General features: G+C 45.5%; 1 long non-coding RNA gene across 1 annotated transcript; it reads left to right on the forward strand.

The window, feature by feature from the left end:
* The first annotated feature begins 396 nt into the window (after nt 1-396).
* Nucleotides 397-6,230, forward strand: LOC144769759 (uncharacterized). The gene is made up of 2 exons (XR_013598749.1): nt 397-677; nt 4,242-6,230. It is a non-coding gene; the product is annotated as an uncharacterized LOC144769759 (long non-coding RNA).
* The last annotated feature ends 12,750 nt before the right edge of the window (nt 6,231-18,980 follow it).

Genomic DNA, 18,980 nt, shown 5'->3' on the forward strand with positions numbered 1-18,980 from the left:
TACACCAATGGATTCACTGTACATTTGAAGGTTTTGTATTGAACACTTGGGTTTCATCTTGTAAATAGCAGCCATGTTATTCGTTGCCCTTACAGTAGGCTCTCCCCATGGCAGAGCAAGCATTTAAAGGACATAACCTTAGCATGGGTTTGTGCTGACTTCTGCATGACCTGACGACAGCTGACCCTGTTGCTTGAGGCTAACCTCCCAAGCCAGTTCCTTGTTCAGCAGCTGGCGCAATAAAGTTCAAAGAGCAGGACATGTCCGATCTTTTATGGCACTGTTCCCACCGCTCCTATCTCCGTCCCATCTGTTGCTGCCTTTCCTTTAAGACATGTTCATCTTTCTAGTTGAAGGTTTTATGGTGGGTTTGTCCGGCCTGATTGAACAGGAAACCAAGCATGTGTGCGATCCTTTTTTTAGCCTGGACTTATCTTGAAAGTGGTGCTTTGTGTGCACGTCCTGGGAGTGACTAATAATAATAAGGAATGTGTGTGCCTAGAGCACAATTTTCTGTATAAAAGGCCTGTGCGAGGCCATGCAGGGAGACTCCCTCATTCAGTTGCTTTAAGAGTGGCTGGGCGACGGAGCCTCACAATTAATAATAATAAAGATGTCTTTTCATATTTCAGATTCTGTGTTGATTTCTTTGCCACTTTTGAATGGACTACTTATTGGTAAGACCCCTGAGAAGGAGTATTGTAAATATTTGGTTTCTTCAGTTGGCGCCCACGTGGGGCCTCATCATGAAGTGATTACCTGGAGGAGAGATTTTTCAGAGAACAGAATTCTGCTGGGGAAGGCAAGACAGAAATCTACTAAAAGAGGTACTCTGTGCACGGAGGTTCTGGGACAGTCAGTCTGCTATGTTCCTGTTCTCTCTTCAGGGAGAGGAAAAATGAAACCTGGCTTCCTTTCAAGGGACAAAGCCATATGCTATTTGGGAAACAAAACATGATTAAATAACGCAATATAAAAATTAGGTCACCGTGAGTCACAGATCTATAATTCTATCCTTAGGTCCAATCAAGGATACATAACAATTTAGGGCTGCCTATTCCTTTAAGGGAATGTGCAGTACGTAACATCAGGTGATACACTTTGAACCTGTTATATTTGTTTAGTTTTTTTTTTTCAATACAGCCAAATGTATAGCCAAAGGTAGGCATGCACTGGTAAAAGTGCTGCCATTATTCCTCACAGTATGCAAACCATATCTGTGAAATTTATCATTATTCCAAATTCATCCAATAATTGTGTAGCGGTACATATCGTCATACGGACCTTTTCAGAACACAGGAGAACTTGTGATGGTAACAACATAAACAAAACATACAAAAATGCAGCACCATGGCATGTGTATTTTATGCCCTTTAAACCTGCAGCCAAAAACCCAATATTTGAGCCTGTCTAAATTGTCAGGTCCAAACTCCCACCGTTTGACATTGAGCACAACGCAGTTGTAGGTCCATTGTCAAATATAATATGTTATGACAGCTGTAAATACCTCAAACAGAAACATGTACATTTCTTTCTGTTAAAGAAATGACGCAAAAACACATCTTTTGTCAATTAGCCAAACTCACGTGTCTTCTCCTCTTAAGAACAATCCATAAACAATCTGTTGGCAAAAAAGCAGAAAAATACACAACACCAAAAAACACATTGGAAGAGACACAGAAATATTTTACATCACTTAACCGTGACTTCTCAACATAAAACCACCTTATTCTTATCGTTCTAAAAGAAATTGTTACACTGATACTCCATATGCATGTTATTTTTAATGAGCAATTTCTTTAACTAGGCCTATAACCTTCAAAATTGTGTGAAAAAGGCTGCATGTTATTTTTATCTAAGACTGGATGCATCATTTCGTTTTCTGTAAAATAAACACAGTTAGCAAACATTATTTTCCTTAACGTGGAAACACAATGTAGCAGTCCTGCCAAGCATTTAACACGATGTGTAAAGAAACCCCTTTTCATCTCCCCGTTTAAATCAAGGTCCTTCATGTTACCACGGTGAAACCAGAAACCTCACCCTTAGCAGCCGTTCAGAGAGGTCATTCTGCATTCCTCAGAAACAAAGGCCTAATTAAGAGGCTGTAAATGGCAACACACGAGGGGCCTTCTCCATAATTTATGGGGAAACACTTAAAAGAGAACATCTCAGCGAGTGCCTGAGCCAGCTGTTGCAAATTCTCCCAGCCCCCGGCCTCTGCCACAGTGGAGCTGACAAAGCCAGTAGGCTGGATCTAATCTGCAATAATTCAAGCTATTTAAAAAAAAAAAAATTCTCTTTTTAGGCGCTAAAATTATCACTATTCCCATATTATTAGACTACATTCACTGTCAATTTGTTTCAAAAGCTAAAGACACACAGACCCGTTTTTTTTTTGGAGTAATTACTTGTTGCAATCCTATGGCACACACTTCACCAGTGTTAAATAAGCAAACTTTCCGTAGGCCTATCTTGAAGATAGAACCTCCAATCCTTATATTAAAACAAGCCTGTGTAATGGCACATTAACCCACTGAATCACAAGAAAGCACAACCTTATATCAAAACCTAAATGCATGCATTTGCTTAAGGCTGAGACACTTTAAGGAAAGCAAAAATGCAGTTTAAACAGTGAATGTACTCAAAATCGACTTTCTTATTTTGGGCATTAAAAAATGAGCATCCTACAATCTTTTTGCAGAATATGAATTACTAGAAAGTCTATTACATAATCCATGAGTTAGGTATGTTAAAATAATAATTTATACGTTATAAAAATGAGCTTGCTTGCGCCTATGGCAAGCGAATTTATACACATGAATTCTTGTCATTTTAGTGATGCAACATAACGTAAATCACATTTTAATGCTAAGAGGTCATAGTATGAGTGCTAAGCTTTATAAATATTAAAAAACGATTTTGGTAGCACTAATTTTTATTAATTATTTTTCCATATTTAATAATTTTTGTCTTCTAATAAAACCCAATTATTTCTGTTTGTGAATGTTTTACATATAAGAGCCCGCTACATCCCTTGCCTCTTATTGAGATGCATCAACTCACAAACCTGAGCGCATATGCCTAATTTAAAAAGCGTCACATTCTGCGTCACTTTTAGGGCCTCTGTCATGTAAAAGGGCCGTCATGCAAAATTCCACCCGTGTTTAACTACAAAAAAAATGCTGGCTGAAGAAACATTCCTATGCAAATATACTGCAGCTAAAAACGTTTTGCCTGTGAACATTTAATACAGTGCATTTAAGTGAAAACGCTGTAAATGTATTTATTTCTGCAAAAACATGTAATTTCGTTTTTGGCTGGGGCCCTATTTATATCCAGTAAATGTGAACCACACACATTGAGCTCATTTCAGACATAAACAGAAAGTGTTGAAAACATTTAGGAAACACAATACAGCGCCCTCTAACCATTTCTTGTAAATCGCGCCGTCGCAATGTACAACAAAACTCACAAACAAAATAGACATGTAAACACACATATTAACCACGCATTCAAACACACATTGAAACCCATAAATCAACACTCAGGACGAAAACAGGACAGTCCGGACTATACGTAGCTGTAAGTCATATTTACAAAAAACACTGCTCAACAGTGTAAAAACCAAAAAATACACTCAATTCACTAGCTGCAGCAGGCAGAACACCAAAAAAAATCGTTCTGCATATCCATTCATAAAATTACATAGAGCAAAGGATCCTTGTTATGTATTATGACATATTTTAGTTCTCTGGGGATACAAAATCACCAAGGAAGAAATATGTTTGTAAATCTAACCTATTTAGATAAACCGGCTAATTCAAGCGTATACAAAGTTGGCCAATACAAAGCTCCAAATTTGCTAAGATCAGGCATCTTATAGCTCACTAATCCAGCATCAAACTTCAAGGGGTACCGAAGCAATGAAACCTCGTGTAAGTCAAAACCCTCGGTTTTTGGCAATTGCAACTGTCAAATAATACTAAGAACCAATACTAAGAACCACAAATGCAATGGAACCATGCAATACAACAAAGCCTTAAGGCTATTACAAAGCTCGGAGAGCTAACCACAAAGCCTATAGATCTGTGACTCACGGTGACCTAATTTTTATATTGCGTTATTTAATCATGTTTTGTTTCCCAAATAGCATATGGCTTTGTCCCTTGAAAGGAAGCCAGGTTTCATTTTTCCTCTCCCTGAAGAGAGAACAGGAACATAGCAGACTGACTGTCAAGGGTCCTGCTGGATCTTCCAGAGTCAAAGGAAGAGTGATTCCCTGCAGACCTGTGATCAACACTAAGCTCACACCCCATCAGTGACCGCTCTAAGATGAACAGATTTCCTGGCTCTACACTTCTTGCAAACAAGGAAGTCGCGAAGCTGGACAACGATCATCAGCGCAACATCAGTGATACCTCCAAAGCAAGGCATTTGATTTGCGAAAGGCGTTGCAGAAGAAAGGAGGAGCTGATTCGTTTATTTGTTGTTTGGGCTCTGTACCTGTTATGTGCTGGAAAACCTCTGTCAGTGTACATTCCCTTGAGCCCTTGGCCCGAGTTTTGGCCACAGTCACACTTCTTGCTTTGCACCAGTGGAAAGGCAGTGCACCCGAGCATCCACGTTTGGAAAAAGGCACTACATTCTGATGCCCAGGAGAGAGCAGCTTGAGCGTCCTCTGACACTAAATGATGAGTGTTGGAGTTTGAAAGTGCTGCTGATTTGCTGAAGGAGTTTTCTTAACAGTGCTTGGATCTGCACTAGATGCTTTGTGCCCCTGATTAATGAAGAGCGCATCATTTGTAGTGTCTGCCACAAAGAAGAGACACTGGTGCATTGTTTTTAGACATTGAGACTTTCGAGTGAGCTGTGAGTGTTTTCCCCGGACGGCACTCCAACTAAACAGTATTGTCTCCTCATGAAAGGCCTGACTTGAAGAGGCCCAACGCGAAGAAAACACTGGAAGCGGATTTGATGGACTTTGGGTATTTTCTGTGAGCTTGTATAGACTTGAAGTTTGGAAACTAATTTTTGCTGCTTTGCTGGCATTGTTTTAAAGTACTATTCTGTTTAGTAAAAGCAGAATAAAGTCCACTCTCTGTGGAAGAGTATTCCCTTCTCATCTGAGAGCATTGATCAGGAACACCATTGTTTCACTTAAAAGTATAATGAATTACTGAAATGCATAGGAAGCTATATAAAACGTTATTAGAAAATTCTAGGATTTGCTTTCTGTTTAGGATTGTGCAAGTATTTCACATTTGACTTTTTGTTGTTCTTTTTCTCTTGCTGAATTATATTATGGTTTTTTGTTAAATTTTTGATTGGTTACCATTTGCCAGTTGCAGGGTCACGTAGGAGTACCAACGGTTCAGTTTGTGACCTGAGTAGTGGCAGTAGGCCTGCAGGACCTGCAGTGTCCCTATGACCTGCTAATAATCATAGCTGAAGTACTCTACCAAGATTGCGTGAGCGACATTAGAAAATGGAGATTGTATTGAGGAATGACGATAAAAAGCAAGAGATGAAAAAACAGACATTATAGAATATTGTTCTCTAAGTGCGGTATAGCTCTATCTATTTTAATACTTTTATGTATTTTATTGGCTACTATATTTTGGTTTGTTTCCTCCTACACAATTGACGTCTGCACCAACTTCCCAACGTACTCTTTCTTTTTCTACTGTTTCTTCACATGAGCTTCATATTTTACCTGAACATGAACTGGTTAGGTCAGAGTTTACTGATAATTCCTTTTGTACAGTATTTACGTCAACACCAGCTAGTGATGAATATAGACATGGACTCAGATTTAGCATGAGTATAGGTTATTGCCTATGTAAGGGCAAAAGGATGCTCTGTGGTTCTGGGGGTTCTGAACCTGTGTTTTAAATGTCATGATTCTGTTATGAATTTGGTATCAGAGAACCGCAAATGATGAATGCGTTATTCATGAGTATTTTCATCATGTTACACCAATGGATTCACTGTACATTTGAAGGTTTTGTATTGAACACTTGGGTTTCATCTTGTAAATAGCAGCCATGTTATTCGTTGCCCTTACAGTAGGCTCTCCCCATGGCAGAGCAAGCATTTAAAGGACATAACCTTAGCATGGGTTTGTGCTGACTTCTGCATGACCTGACGACAGCTGACCCTGTTGCTTGAGGCTAACCTCCCAAGCCAGTTCCTTGTTCAGCAGCTGGCGCAATAAAGTTCAAAGAGCAGGACATGTCCGATCTTTTATGGCACTGTTCCCACCGCTCCTATCTCCGTCCCATCTGTTGCTGCCTTTCCTTTAAGACATGTTCATCTTTCTAGTTGAAGGTTTTATGGTGGGTTTGTCCGGCCTGATTGAACAGGAAACCAAGCATGTGTGCGATCCTTTTTTTAGCCTGGACTTATCTTGAAAGTGGTGCTTTGTGTGCACGTCCTGGGAGTGACTAATAATAATAAGGAATGTGTGTGCCTAGAGCACAATTTTCTGTATAAAAGGCCTGTGCGAGGCCATGCAGGGAGACTCCCTCATTCAGTTGCTTTAAGAGTGGCTGGGCGACGGAGCCTCACAATTAATAATAATAAAGATGTCTTTTCATATTTCAGATTCTGTGTTGATTTCTTTGCCACTTTTGAATGGACTACTTATTGGTAAGACCCCTGAGAAGGAGTATTGTAAATATTTGGTTTCTTCACTGGAACAATATCAACAAGCATTGGCATAGGCAATAGGTCTCGCTTTTGGGACCTTATAAGTATTTAGTTAAGCAGCACAATATCCTTGGTGCAACAACATCAACTGTTGCATGGCTAAACACTTATAAGGTCCCAAAGGCAAAGGCAAGACCTATTGGCTATGCCAATGCTTGTTCTATCTTGTACTCACTCTTCAACATTCTGTATCCCATTCTCACTCGCACTCACTTTCACTTTTTCCTACTCTGATTACCTCATTCTAACTTACAGTTTCACTTACTCTACGTGACTCATTCTCACTCACTTTCTCTCACTTTCATCCACATACCCTCTTTCACTCATGCTCAGCTACATTCGGGCACTCAATCAATCGCACCCACATTTACTTACTCGCACTCATTCTTCTTTGGAGGACACTTGAATACATATTTGCTATACTATGTTTGAGCAGCTAGTTGGCTGACATGAATATGAAGGAGCCCTTGTGGGTTTCCGTGAGTCAGATCAGATTCTCTTGAAGAGTTCCTTTGTCTTCTGAGCCCTGCTTGACACATATGTACAGGAGAAGCCTATATTCATGTCCTCAATGTTTGAGACACAAAAATACTCATTGATTTCTGAACAATGAGAGTAAAAGCGTTAAGGTAACATGTTGTTCCTGCTAATATTTTGCATGCTTTACATAATCCTGCATTCCCTATGAGTGTTTACTTTTTCCAGAATGTTGTTACTTTTTTCAGGCAGTGCATAATTTGAAATGAGTCACATCCAGGTGTTTATAATGGGGCAGAATTGGGTTGTATCTGAAGACAGTGCGAGTTTCACTCAGTGGGGCAGAAGGGTGTTTGATGGGGTAGGATGTGGCACTATGGCCAGAGCTACAGAATTTGGAACTGGGGAACCTGGTTCAGCCTTCATGCCTAATCCATCAGACCACTCCTGAGGGAGCACATTCCCAAGATAGACCTTAGAAGGCCCCACTAGACCTTAGAAGCCCTGGTCACTTAGCACCAGCAGGTGAACCCTACCGGTGTCCAGTGTTGGTTAACCTTAAAGCACTGTCCACCACAATCCAAACTGAAGTTCACCTCCAGTCTTGTGGGCAGGCCTACAAAGCAGCACAACCTAGAGCAGCAGTGACTTTGTCACTGCGGTCACAGGACCCTTGATGCCAGTCCACCTCACCCATTGGTGCCTCCATTGGTTTTGTTACAGTAGTACTAATGCAACTCATCAAGGATTTGCAGTGCAGAATTTGCATGCACACCAGACAAAAGAGCATGTTTTCAAGGGCCTTGCGTCATGCTTGCACCTTGCTATCTGGTACATGCACAATGCAAAGCTCCAAGTCCTGTTTTAAAAGCCACGTAAAGCTACTATGCATGTCTTTAAACAACTTCATAGATATTGAGTAGTGCAACCCAGCACAAACTGCTGCATTGCCTTACTTTGTGCAAGGGAGGTGTTGCGGTAGGTGTTGCATGGGAGACTGGTTTTGTAACTGGGGACTGGTTTTGCAGCAATGCTGCAACATCGGCCCCCAGTAACAAAACCAGCAGAACTGTGCAGCATTATGACTCACTCTTAAAAACGCATAAATCACTGCAGAGTTCCTTGTAAACCCAGTAGTTTCCCTGCAACAATAAGTCTCCACACAACTCCCATGGTTTTTGATGCAGTCACAGATTTACAAGGACTTGTAATCCTGGGAATGCGTCAAAATCTTGCGCTGCCCCAGGGGAGGCATAATTAGGAGAAGTTTCTTTATTTCTCCTTGTTTTTTCCTCTTTCAAAGTGTGCTTTATTCTGCAGCACACATAGAAAGAGGAACAAGCCTCTCAAGATTGTTTTTGTGCAGGATGGTGCCCCTTCCTGCACAAAAGCAATACTGCATGCAACGGAGGCACCTTTGCACCATGGGGCAAGTGTGCCTGCCTTGGTGCCAGTCTGTCGAAACGGCACCAGCGCAGGGGGAAAAGACAGGAACGCACCATATTGGATAAATACAGTGCATTCTTGCCCTTTCCCTGTGATACAGGGCAATGCAGCAAAGTAACTTGCTGTGCTGCCCAGCGCCACTATTCCCATAAATATGCCCTTAAGCGCACAAACTTCATGATCTCTCTGCTTCATACACAAGTACTTTTAGCATAGGCTGCCTGCTTTGGGGCCACTGCAATTATGCAGCAATGGAGGACAAAATTATTTTGCAGTGTTGACTAAATTATGCAGCAAAAAAACTGCAGTGTTATGTAGTACATTTTCTGATACTTTATTATTTATTTATTATATTATAAGCTGTAACTGGTCAGTGAAATGCCAAGCGTACTAAAAATTGGTATGTTTTGCTATTTCTAGCCACACCTCCGACTACGCCCACTAATCCAATCCTCTGTTTATTCCCGCCCCCTGAGTTCCGCCCACAGTTCCCCTACTTTTTTTTCCCCACTTCGACCACTGACCCAGTCCACTCCCCGAACAACACCCATTCCCCTCCAATTTCCCGAATTGTCCCCAAACAGGGCGCGGGACACGTTGTTGTCTCGCTTAATGAAGCCCTCATTTATCACTTATACTTCCGCCAGTGTCTGCAGCGCTCTAAAATCCTCTCAATTTTGTACAAGTACATACACTTTGTGGATACTTCATTTCTTTCATTGCACATTGCACACCGTTAACGTCTTTGCAATTCCGTGTGCCTCGGTGTCATCGCGTTACTTTTTCTTATGTTCGCTGCAGTCTGTATGTATTGACGTTCCTTGTCTTCACATTTAGTTGTTGCATACGACACCCTACATTTCCCCCTATCACCACATTAGCATTCTCACAACTTAAATAAACTAGGTTGCAGTCTGCGTGTCCATAATGCTGACAGACCCGCCATAAACCACCTGCCGGCTGCAGCCTGCTTACATTAAATCAGTAGGCCGAGCCCAGCCCGGTGCAAACATCCCTCCTCTCTGAATGGCGCTTAAATTCCAGCATGCCCTTTCTCAGTATTTGCGCATACATAACTTACTTATAACGCCCATCCTAAACACTTCATCCTCCTCTGCTTCCTTGTGCTGCACAGTGCTGTGTATTTGTGTAGACCATTGTGCAGGACTTGTTTGTCCATTGGACCTGGGAGGTGATAGTGTGTGTCTGTTGGGTGTGTTGGTCTATGCATGTTGATCATGTATGTCAACATGGTGTGTGAATGAGTGCAAATACTATAGAAAAGCAAGCCTGTCGGCTTTGTAAGTGCCACTTTGAAATGGCTTCCCATTAAATGCTTCTGATATAGAAAACTGCAAAAAAATGTTGGTTGGGCCATTGGAGGATAAACGGGGCATTTAATATATGTGTGTGTGTGTGTGTGTGTATATATATATATATATACACACACACACACACACACGCATACACAAATATATGTACACACACACAAAAACACACCCCATCCCCAACTTTCCATTCAAGAAAAGGGGTCCGACACTGCCTGGTTGAGTTCAAGTGGATTTTTCATTCAAATAGATGTTGTTAAGCGTAAATTCCAATTCCTATTCCTGTAACCTACGTGGCATACCCCTTTCAGCCGGTATGCTTTCTTCAGTGCCATGTTACTGAGGCAGCTTCCTTCACCTGGGGGTCCTCTAGATGCTGCAAAGGCCACTCCCAGTTGAGCCTTGTCATGGCCCCTCCTGTGCCTCATAGCTGTGTTACAACTTTGCACTCACCAGACTGTTGCATGCTGGTTTGTGGAGTCCATACAATGCCCCTTTAGTAAATATATATGTATATATATCCCAAACAACATTTTTTTCTAATTTTCTGTATCAGAAGCATACGTGTTTATTTGTTTTGCTTATCTGCCATCAAATTAATGTTCTATTCTGTAAATGACTAGGGTGGGGAAATCTAAAATGCACCGCTCTGCGGGTGGGATGTGAGAGGCCATTGACGTGCAGCTGTGAACATGTGTCGGCAGCTGCCCACATCCTAGCGGGCCTCTGGGAACAGACCACTGGCAGTCTCCCAGCCGAGAGGCCTCGGAAGCCTTCTCTCCTCACAGCCCCACCAACGGGATCCGGCAGATCATTCACGAAAAGACTTTATGGCTTTACAAACGAGGCAAGTGCTGCTCCAGTGTGGCGTCTTGTACATAGGGATGCCTAAATGATACTTTTTGGGGGTTTCTCCTAGGCTTTTATAGTTAAATAAAGATATTCTGCTTCGCCTCGTGCAGAATCACATTAAAGCTATGTTTATTGTCTGTGTTGTAATCGGTATGAAACCATACAGACTTCAGAATGGCTTAAATAGCATTAATAGAATTGGTAGTGTTTCCTTTCAAATGTATTGCTTCACACTTCAGCATATAAAATACATAGTTACCTATCTTCACCTTTCGATACTGATTTAACTTTATTGGATAATACAACTCCTTTCCACAGGTAAGATTCTTTGTTTTGTCTTCTGTGCTCTCGCTTTCTAAAAGGAAGCTTTCACCTATTGCCAGGGTCCACGCAGTGGGCAGACTTTATTTTCTATTTCAGAGCATGCCCTTGAACTGTGGTACCCTGTCTTCATCTGAATAAAATAAAACTTCTTGCCCCCTTGCAGTATGTCCAAGCAATTAGAATACGTTTTAAAAATACATTTGGCGTCCCCTGAAGCAGTTGATGTAAAATTCAACAGATTTTGTAGTATCTTGCCTCTTCTCTTCAAAAGTGCTTGGTTATCGAATGTCCTGCAAGCCTCCCTTAAGTGGCTTATTTTTTTTTATTTAAAAAAAAAATGTGTTTATTGATTTTACAAAGATAGAGGCAAGTATACAGCATACGCAAGTATCAATATACATATTTTACAGTGAACACAAGCCTTGAGCCGTCAAGAACTACAAATCCAACAGCTCAAAAGAACAAAAACAAACTAATTTGTGTCCTGGTTCTATACACGCATGTAATTTACAATCACCATGTTGCGCCATAGAGACATAGTGCAGATAATAATTTATCATGGGCACAAATAGAGCATCACACAGTAATATACATTTCATCTATAACAAGGAGAGCATGGGTCATCCGACTTCTATCACATTTCCATCAATTTTACTTTTCAGCTGTTGAAAGCTGTTTTAAACGTGCATAACCATCTCATATATATCAGTGCCGTGTGGAGGCCAACATAAATCTGATAGGGGAGCACATATACATCGCAAGGGAGATCCCTTCATGCATCCGCGGCAGGGGAGGTTGCTCTGGCTCGGGACAACTGCAAGAATGGTTCCCAGATATCTTTAGGTCGTGAGGCATTAGCTCCCAGTAAATGCCCAATTGAGTATGGCCATATGTTACATCTGTCAGCCATCCCTTAAATGTAGGTACCCTCCTCCTACCCCACCTAAGGGCTATTTGTCTCCTGGCGTACAACAGCAAACGAGCGTGTAGTTTACGTGATTTGGGCTCAGTGTCTTGTACTAGTCAGAGGAGGCCCGATGCTGGAGAGGGGGCGTCAGGGCGCCCTAGTATCTGGTTTACTGCCTCATATACGTCTCTCCAGTAGTCGGCCAGTCTGGGACAGTCCCAGGCCATGTTAAGGAATGTTGCTGGCTCAAAACTACACCTCCAGCATCTTGCATTATCTCGTAGGTGCATTCTATGAAGGCCAACAGGGTCCTGTAGTATCGGTGTAAGAATTTATAGTGAATGAGGCGCAGTTTATAGTTGGGGGATAATTCTAGTAACTGCTTGCAACAAAAATCCCATTGCTCATCTGAGAGGTGGGGACTCGGGTGTTATAATCGGGGCCTGATTCTGCATGGCGGTGTACAGGCATGTCACCAATTTTCGCGGAGAAGCGCGCGCCAAAATGTTCTCCAGAGCGTGCAGTGTGGGGGGGGCCCGAGGAAACTTCTCACAAAGCGCCTGGCATGCTGTTTTCAGCTGGTGATAAGCAAACCTCTCTATAAAAGGCACTTCCCTGTCTTCCACTGCTTCAGGTGGGGGCCTGAAAGTGTTATCGGGGTATAGGTCTGCGAATGTTAGCAATTGCGCACCTCCGTTCTCTACTATTCCCCCTCCACTCTCTAAACATAGCAGCAACGGATTATGCCGTAGCGGCATGGATGGAGCGTAGAGCATTGGGAGGCGAGCACGGCATCTGAGCTTGCGCCATGCCCATCTCAGCGTGTCAGCCGTGTCGACATTCACCTTTGGACGTGGTGCCTTCTTATAGAGCGCCACCTTCAGCGGGGTCGGTGCTACTGCGTCTATCTCAACAGCCACGTGGGGCTGGTAGGGCATCTGGTATATCCAAAAGTGCAGGAATTGGGCTTGTGCGCAGAGTGCGTAGAGGTGCATGTCTGGAGCTCCTAATCCTCCCTGTCGCAGCGGCAGGGTCAGGAGATCCCACGACACTCTGGCCTGGCCTCCCGCCCATACCAAGGAAAGCAAGTGGGATCGAAGGCATTTAAGAAAATGTTGTGTCAAAGGGACGGGCACGTTCGTGAATAAGTACAAGAATTTTGGCAATATAACCATCTTGGCTAGGGCCACTTTCCCCGCAATTGACAATGGTAGCGTAGACCAGATCTTCACCTTGCCCTCCAGCCACATTATTGCCCGCCCAAAATGTAAGTTCCAAATTTCCTGCAGATTCCGACTAAGCCAAATGCCTAAGTATTTGACTTCCTCTGCTTCCCACCATAAGGGGTATTCAGACACTACTTCTGGAGTTCCATCCGTCAGCGGGAAGATGACAGTTTTTTTCCAGTTGATCGATATGTCGGAGGTACCGCCAAATCTAATAAATTACCGGAGTACTGGGTCTAGGTTCACTGTAGGGTTCAGAATATACAGGGTGACATCGTTAGCATAGAGTGAGATCAAGAGACTTCTAGTGCTGAGTCCAATCCCCCTCGCCGTATGGTGCTAGCGTATTCTCGCTGCAAGGGGCTCCATTGCAACGGCGAATAAGAGGGGTGACAAGGGGCAACCTTGTCTGGCCCCCCTAGTGATGTCAAACCTCTCCGAGACCAGTCCGTTCACTCGAACTCGAGCCTGCGGTTTGGTATATAGCAGTTGGATGCGGCTAATAAATAAAGGGCTGAGACCCATGCGGCCTAGTATCCGAAATAAGTAGGGCCACTCGAGAGAATCGAAGGCCTTTGTTGCGTCCAAAAAAATGGCAGCAGCCTGTACACTGGGATGCAAATAATGTAAAATGGAGAACAACGTTCTAAGGTTATGAGACGTTGAACGTCCCGGTATAAACCCAGATTGATCCGGGAGGGCTATCATGGGGAGGAGTGGCTGCAGGGCGATTCGCAAGTAGTTTGGCATAAATTTTAATATAAACGTTGATTAAGGAAAGCGGGCGGTATGAATCTCCTCCTTATCAGGCTTAAGCAATGTCATGATCAAGGCCTCACACATAGAATCTGGGAGTACCCCCTTTTCCAGTGCCTCTTCGTAAACGGCCAGTAGGTGGGGAGCCAGTTCTTACTCATAGGTTTTGTAAAAAGCGGTTGTTAGTCCATCTGGCCCTGGAGCCTTGTTCAGTGGCAGGCTCTTTATCACTAATTTAATATCGTCTGCAGTAATGGGGAGGCCCATATACCGCCTATGCACATCATTGAACCAAACTACAGCTATCGAGCCCAGAAACTCCTGTAGGCCCTCCGGTTGTTCCGTCTGGGTGGCAGTGTACAAGGAAGCGTAGAAGCCGGCAAACTCCCGCATTTCCTCCGACTGTCCCGACACTGTGTCCCCATTCGGGTTATGTATCATGTGTATAAAAGCATTGGATCTAAGCCCGCGAAGCATACCAGCTAAAGTTCGGCCCGGCCTATCCCCCTCACCATATCTCCGTGCCTCCGCATATTTCCCCAGAAACTTAAGTTCTCTCTGTGCCTCTACAGCGAATTCCAGGAGTTTACCCTTAAGCTCCGCCGCAAGTTCTGGGCCGGCGTCAAAGAAGTCTTTGATCTGTCCTTCTATAGTTGCAATGGTACCTCTAACGGCCTTCAGGACCCCTGCTTGCCTCGCTATGCACTTCCCCCTTATGACTACATTAAACGCGTCCCATAAGGTCACGGCAGTTGAGACGGACCCCTTGTTTAATTCAAAGTAATCAGTGATATCTACTCTGATCTCTTCCTTATACGCTTTGTCTAGGAGCGCATGAGGTGGGAGCCTCCAGCTGAAGGCACGGGGTGGGGAGTCAGGGAATGATATCGAAAGAAGGCATGGAGTGTGGTCTGATAGGGAGCGGGCAAGGTGGGACACCTCCAGTGTCCAGGAGGCGACATCAGTGGACACCAACCAGTAGTCTAAACGGAACCATGCTGCGTGCTGGCTAGAAATGTATATCCTCTCTTTCAACCCTGGATGTCTAGCTCTCCATATGTCTACTAGGCCTCCTTCTGAAATGAGGTCGTGTAGTGCAAGACTGGCGTTAGGGTGTGGCGGTCTCGGTGCGCCCTGTCTATCTAGTGTGTCAAGAACTGCGTTGAAACCTACGCCCCATATAATTGTTCGGCAGTGTGTGGATTTAGCTCGTGCCCATACCTCTCTAAAGAAATTTGGCGAATCTACATTGGGGCCATATATGGCCACCAAAACCACTGAATGGCCTCCCAATTTGCCGTGCAGCACAATAAATCTCCCATCGGGATCTGCATAGGTGGTGCTTCCCTTCCAATCCGTCCTCTGCGGATTAGGATAGCCACCCCACGGGCATAGTTGGAGTAGACTGAAGAGTGCACCTCCCCCCATCTGCTGTGTCTCAATCTTGGAGAGGGTTGTGTGTTTAGGCGTGTCTCTTGCATGAAGCAGATGTCAATGTTGTGCCTCACCAAATATGCACGCACCAGTCTGGCTTTCCTGCCGTCATTGACTCCCCTAACGTTCCAAGTGAGGATATTAAAGTTTACCGTGTGTGCTTTTGTTGTAGGTTTGTATTAAGTGTAGGAATGCCCAGTACCCATAGGCAGATAATCTTCCAACGTATCTCTTCAAAATGCAGTGAGCGTGTGCGCCAGGACATGCTAACCAACCCCAACTGTTCCTTCCACCCCCCACCCACACCAACCCCCCAATTAGGTTGTGTAAAACCCCCCCAAGAACTACCGTGCGGGCAGCATGAATCAAACAGTGGGAAACTTCCCGTGGGGACGTGGAGTACCGGCATACACCCCCGTGGATACAGGGTGGCTGGGGGTACATCTAACACACCTGTGAAGACTCAACATAGTACATAAGGAGCTAGGTTCGCTCCTAGGGACCAGAATGAGGGCCTACATGCTAGGAACATGAATAAGTAAAATTAAACTTAAAATGCATTGCAATTGGCCCTGCGGCTACATGTCTAACATATGAATAGCAAGGCATAAGCGCAATGGCAGTAGCTGATTAAAGAGTGGAATTGAACAATGGAGCCATATCACATTAGTCATTGTCACTCAGGTGTTCTCCTCCCTGAGCCCCTACAACAGCAGCCACGCTCAATTTAGATTTAGGCCCACAGATATGCTTAGCAAATTTAAGGCCCGATTTGGCATCTGTAAAAAAGTGAGGTGAGCCATCATGCGAAACTTTCAGCTTAGCTGGGTACATGAGGGAGGAAGGAATTTCGGCTTGTCGCAGCAGACGTTTCACCGGCAGGAACTCCCTCCTTGCCGCCTGGACTGCAGGGGTAAAGTCAGTGTTGGACAGGTCGCATGGCTGGGCCGTCCCCCCTCCGCACAACGGGGCCCGGACCCCGGCTCTCCCTGAATCCCCAGCAAGAGCCACCCCGGCATCCCCCCGAGGCAACCCACAACCCATCCACAACGGGACGCCAGCTCCTGAACCCTCCCGTACCGGCTGGCCCTGGTCCCCGTCAGCACCATGGCCCCGGCCCAGCCGCCATCTTTGGACACTACAGCACGAGGCCGCATGGCCTCGACTCGACCCCAACCCTGGGCCTGGCCCGGCCCCGACATCGCGGCACCAACCTCCACGCAGGAGGTAAAGAGACCACTTGGCAGGTCAATGAAAGAAGAAGGCGTCAACGGCTCTCCTCCGCCGGGTGTCGATCACCCCCGGCCTCCCTGGGCGCTGGCTCCAACCCCCTGCTGGGTGTCGGGACCCCCTCATTCCGGACCTCCCGACCTCAAGGCGCGAGGGTCCGGACATCAAAGGGAACCAGACCTATAACTGGGGAAGCCCCAGACCAGGAGGGCAGTTGTATCCTGGAGTCGAGAGACACCGAGAAGAACTCATCCTTGACGGACTGCTGGAGCTGCCGCAGCCCTGCCCTGTGAACACTTCATCTTGGCCTGCTGGCGCTGCCGCGGCCCACCCTCGTGAAACCATCATCTTGGCCTGCTGGCGCTGCCGCGGCCCTCTGCAACGTGGACTACCACCGTGGCCTGCTGGCGCTGCCGCGGCCCTCGGTCCATCGAACCATCGCCTGAGCCTGCTGGCGCTGCCGCGGCCCTCTGTACTTGAACCATCACCTTGGCCTGCTGGCGCTGCCGCGGCCCCTTCGTTGTCGACCTTCATCTTAGCCGGCTGGCGCTGCCGCGGCCCAACCTTGCAGACTCCTAAGCTCGAGGATTGTGAGCTTCTCTCTTACCACCCTCTGTACCGACCCGGTACCAAGACTGTCCCGCTACCCCTTTCCCTACAGAGACTAGAATTGAGAGGACCCTCGAGTCCTGAATCTCCTGTACCGCTGATAACCTTGCCGCAAGAACCCTATATAAAGAGTGTTGATCTCATCCTTGTGTGGTGTCTATCTGTGGGGAGGGAAGTGACTTGTCTGTACGATCGCCGGAGACGGCCCTCATCGGAGGCCTCTCCCCCAGTATTCGGCCGACCCTCTGGGTCCCCGTCTAACAGTCAGGGTAAAAGGAGATGGTGTTACCTTTATGTGTGATATGTCCTCTTTCCCTCGCTAGTCGCAGTATGAGATCTCTGTCCTGACAATTTAACAGTTTGGCCCGAATGGGCCTCGGCATTCCCCCTACCTGTGGCTGCGGGCCCAGTGCTCTGTGCGCCCGCTCAACAATGAACACCGGGGACAAGTGAGGGTCAAACAGCTCGTGAAGCAGATCCGACATGAAGACCTCCATCTTTGATATTGCAGTTGTCTCCGGAATTCCAGTGACCCTGAGGTTGTTCCGCCAAGAGCGTGCTTCCAAGTCATCGTTCTTCGCTCTGATGAGCATTAGTAGCTTGTCCATATTCAAGTGCTGTGCTTTTGTTTCGGCTCTGAATTCATGACACTCCGTACATCTAGTTTCTAAACTGTCCAGACGTGTCTCGTGCGTTGAGAGCTGGGTTCTGACTGAGTCCAGTTGGGTGGTGAGAGCGTCGAGCTTTGCGTCAATATTGCGCAGGCTGGATCTCACATCTAACATCAGCGAGCGAATGTCTTCCCCGGGGCCGCCGGACGGGTCATCCTGGCCCGTTGTGCCTTGAGTAACCTGAGCCTGGTCCGACTGTTTAGCATTTCGTTTGTTCTCAAACGTGATCTTGGGTTGTTTAGCGTCGGGTCTGACCATCTTTACCTCAGCCCACTGTGGTCGACTTTGACGTTCCGTTTGCCCAGGAGTGTGGGTTAGAGGGTGGTGTGAGGGAATCCGGCCACTGCACAGTAATCCCGCGGCAGCTTGACTTAGATGCGCAGTTTAGGCGCCTGATGATATGATCCCCGCAGTCAGACGGGAAATCAGTACAGCCGCGGCTGTCAACATTACGTTCCACAGGATCCGGTCGTTGCTAAAGGGGGTCCACCTCCTAACGTTACCAGCTCCCTGATCTTATAACACAGGGAATTGGAACCATTAGGCGAGGGAAGTCAGGAACGGGGAGGGGACTGCTGGGACAAAGGCTCTGAAACGATATAAAAAACAGGGTACACGATTAAACACTGCATAGCAATATCATTTCTACTCTCATCAATTCTCGCTAAGAGTGGAGCGCCTGCTTGCGCAAAAACACACCTGAACCACAGAGTCTATTTATACCCAGCAGGAAAAAACACGGAAGGTGTCTCAGCGCTTTCCTCTTGAAAGAGCCTCTGATTCACAGTACAAACTGAGACAAGCAAAAGCAAAGTATACCAGTTCCATACGAAACAATAAAGGTCCGTTAACACCTGGATATTATAAAGCCATATCCAGCTCGGGATAGAAAGAAAATAAGGATGAGGTTGCTTCCAGCCGTACACCGGGACAACTGTAGAATGTGGCAACCGCCGCTACAATATGCTTTACAAGTTAAACAAGTCCACACAAGGGTTCACGGCAGCAA

Source organism: Lissotriton helveticus, chromosome 1_1 (assembly GCF_964261635.1).
Source record: "Lissotriton helveticus chromosome 1_1, aLisHel1.1, whole genome shotgun sequence".
Classification (NCBI taxonomy): domain Eukaryota; kingdom Metazoa; phylum Chordata; class Amphibia; order Caudata; family Salamandridae; genus Lissotriton; species Lissotriton helveticus.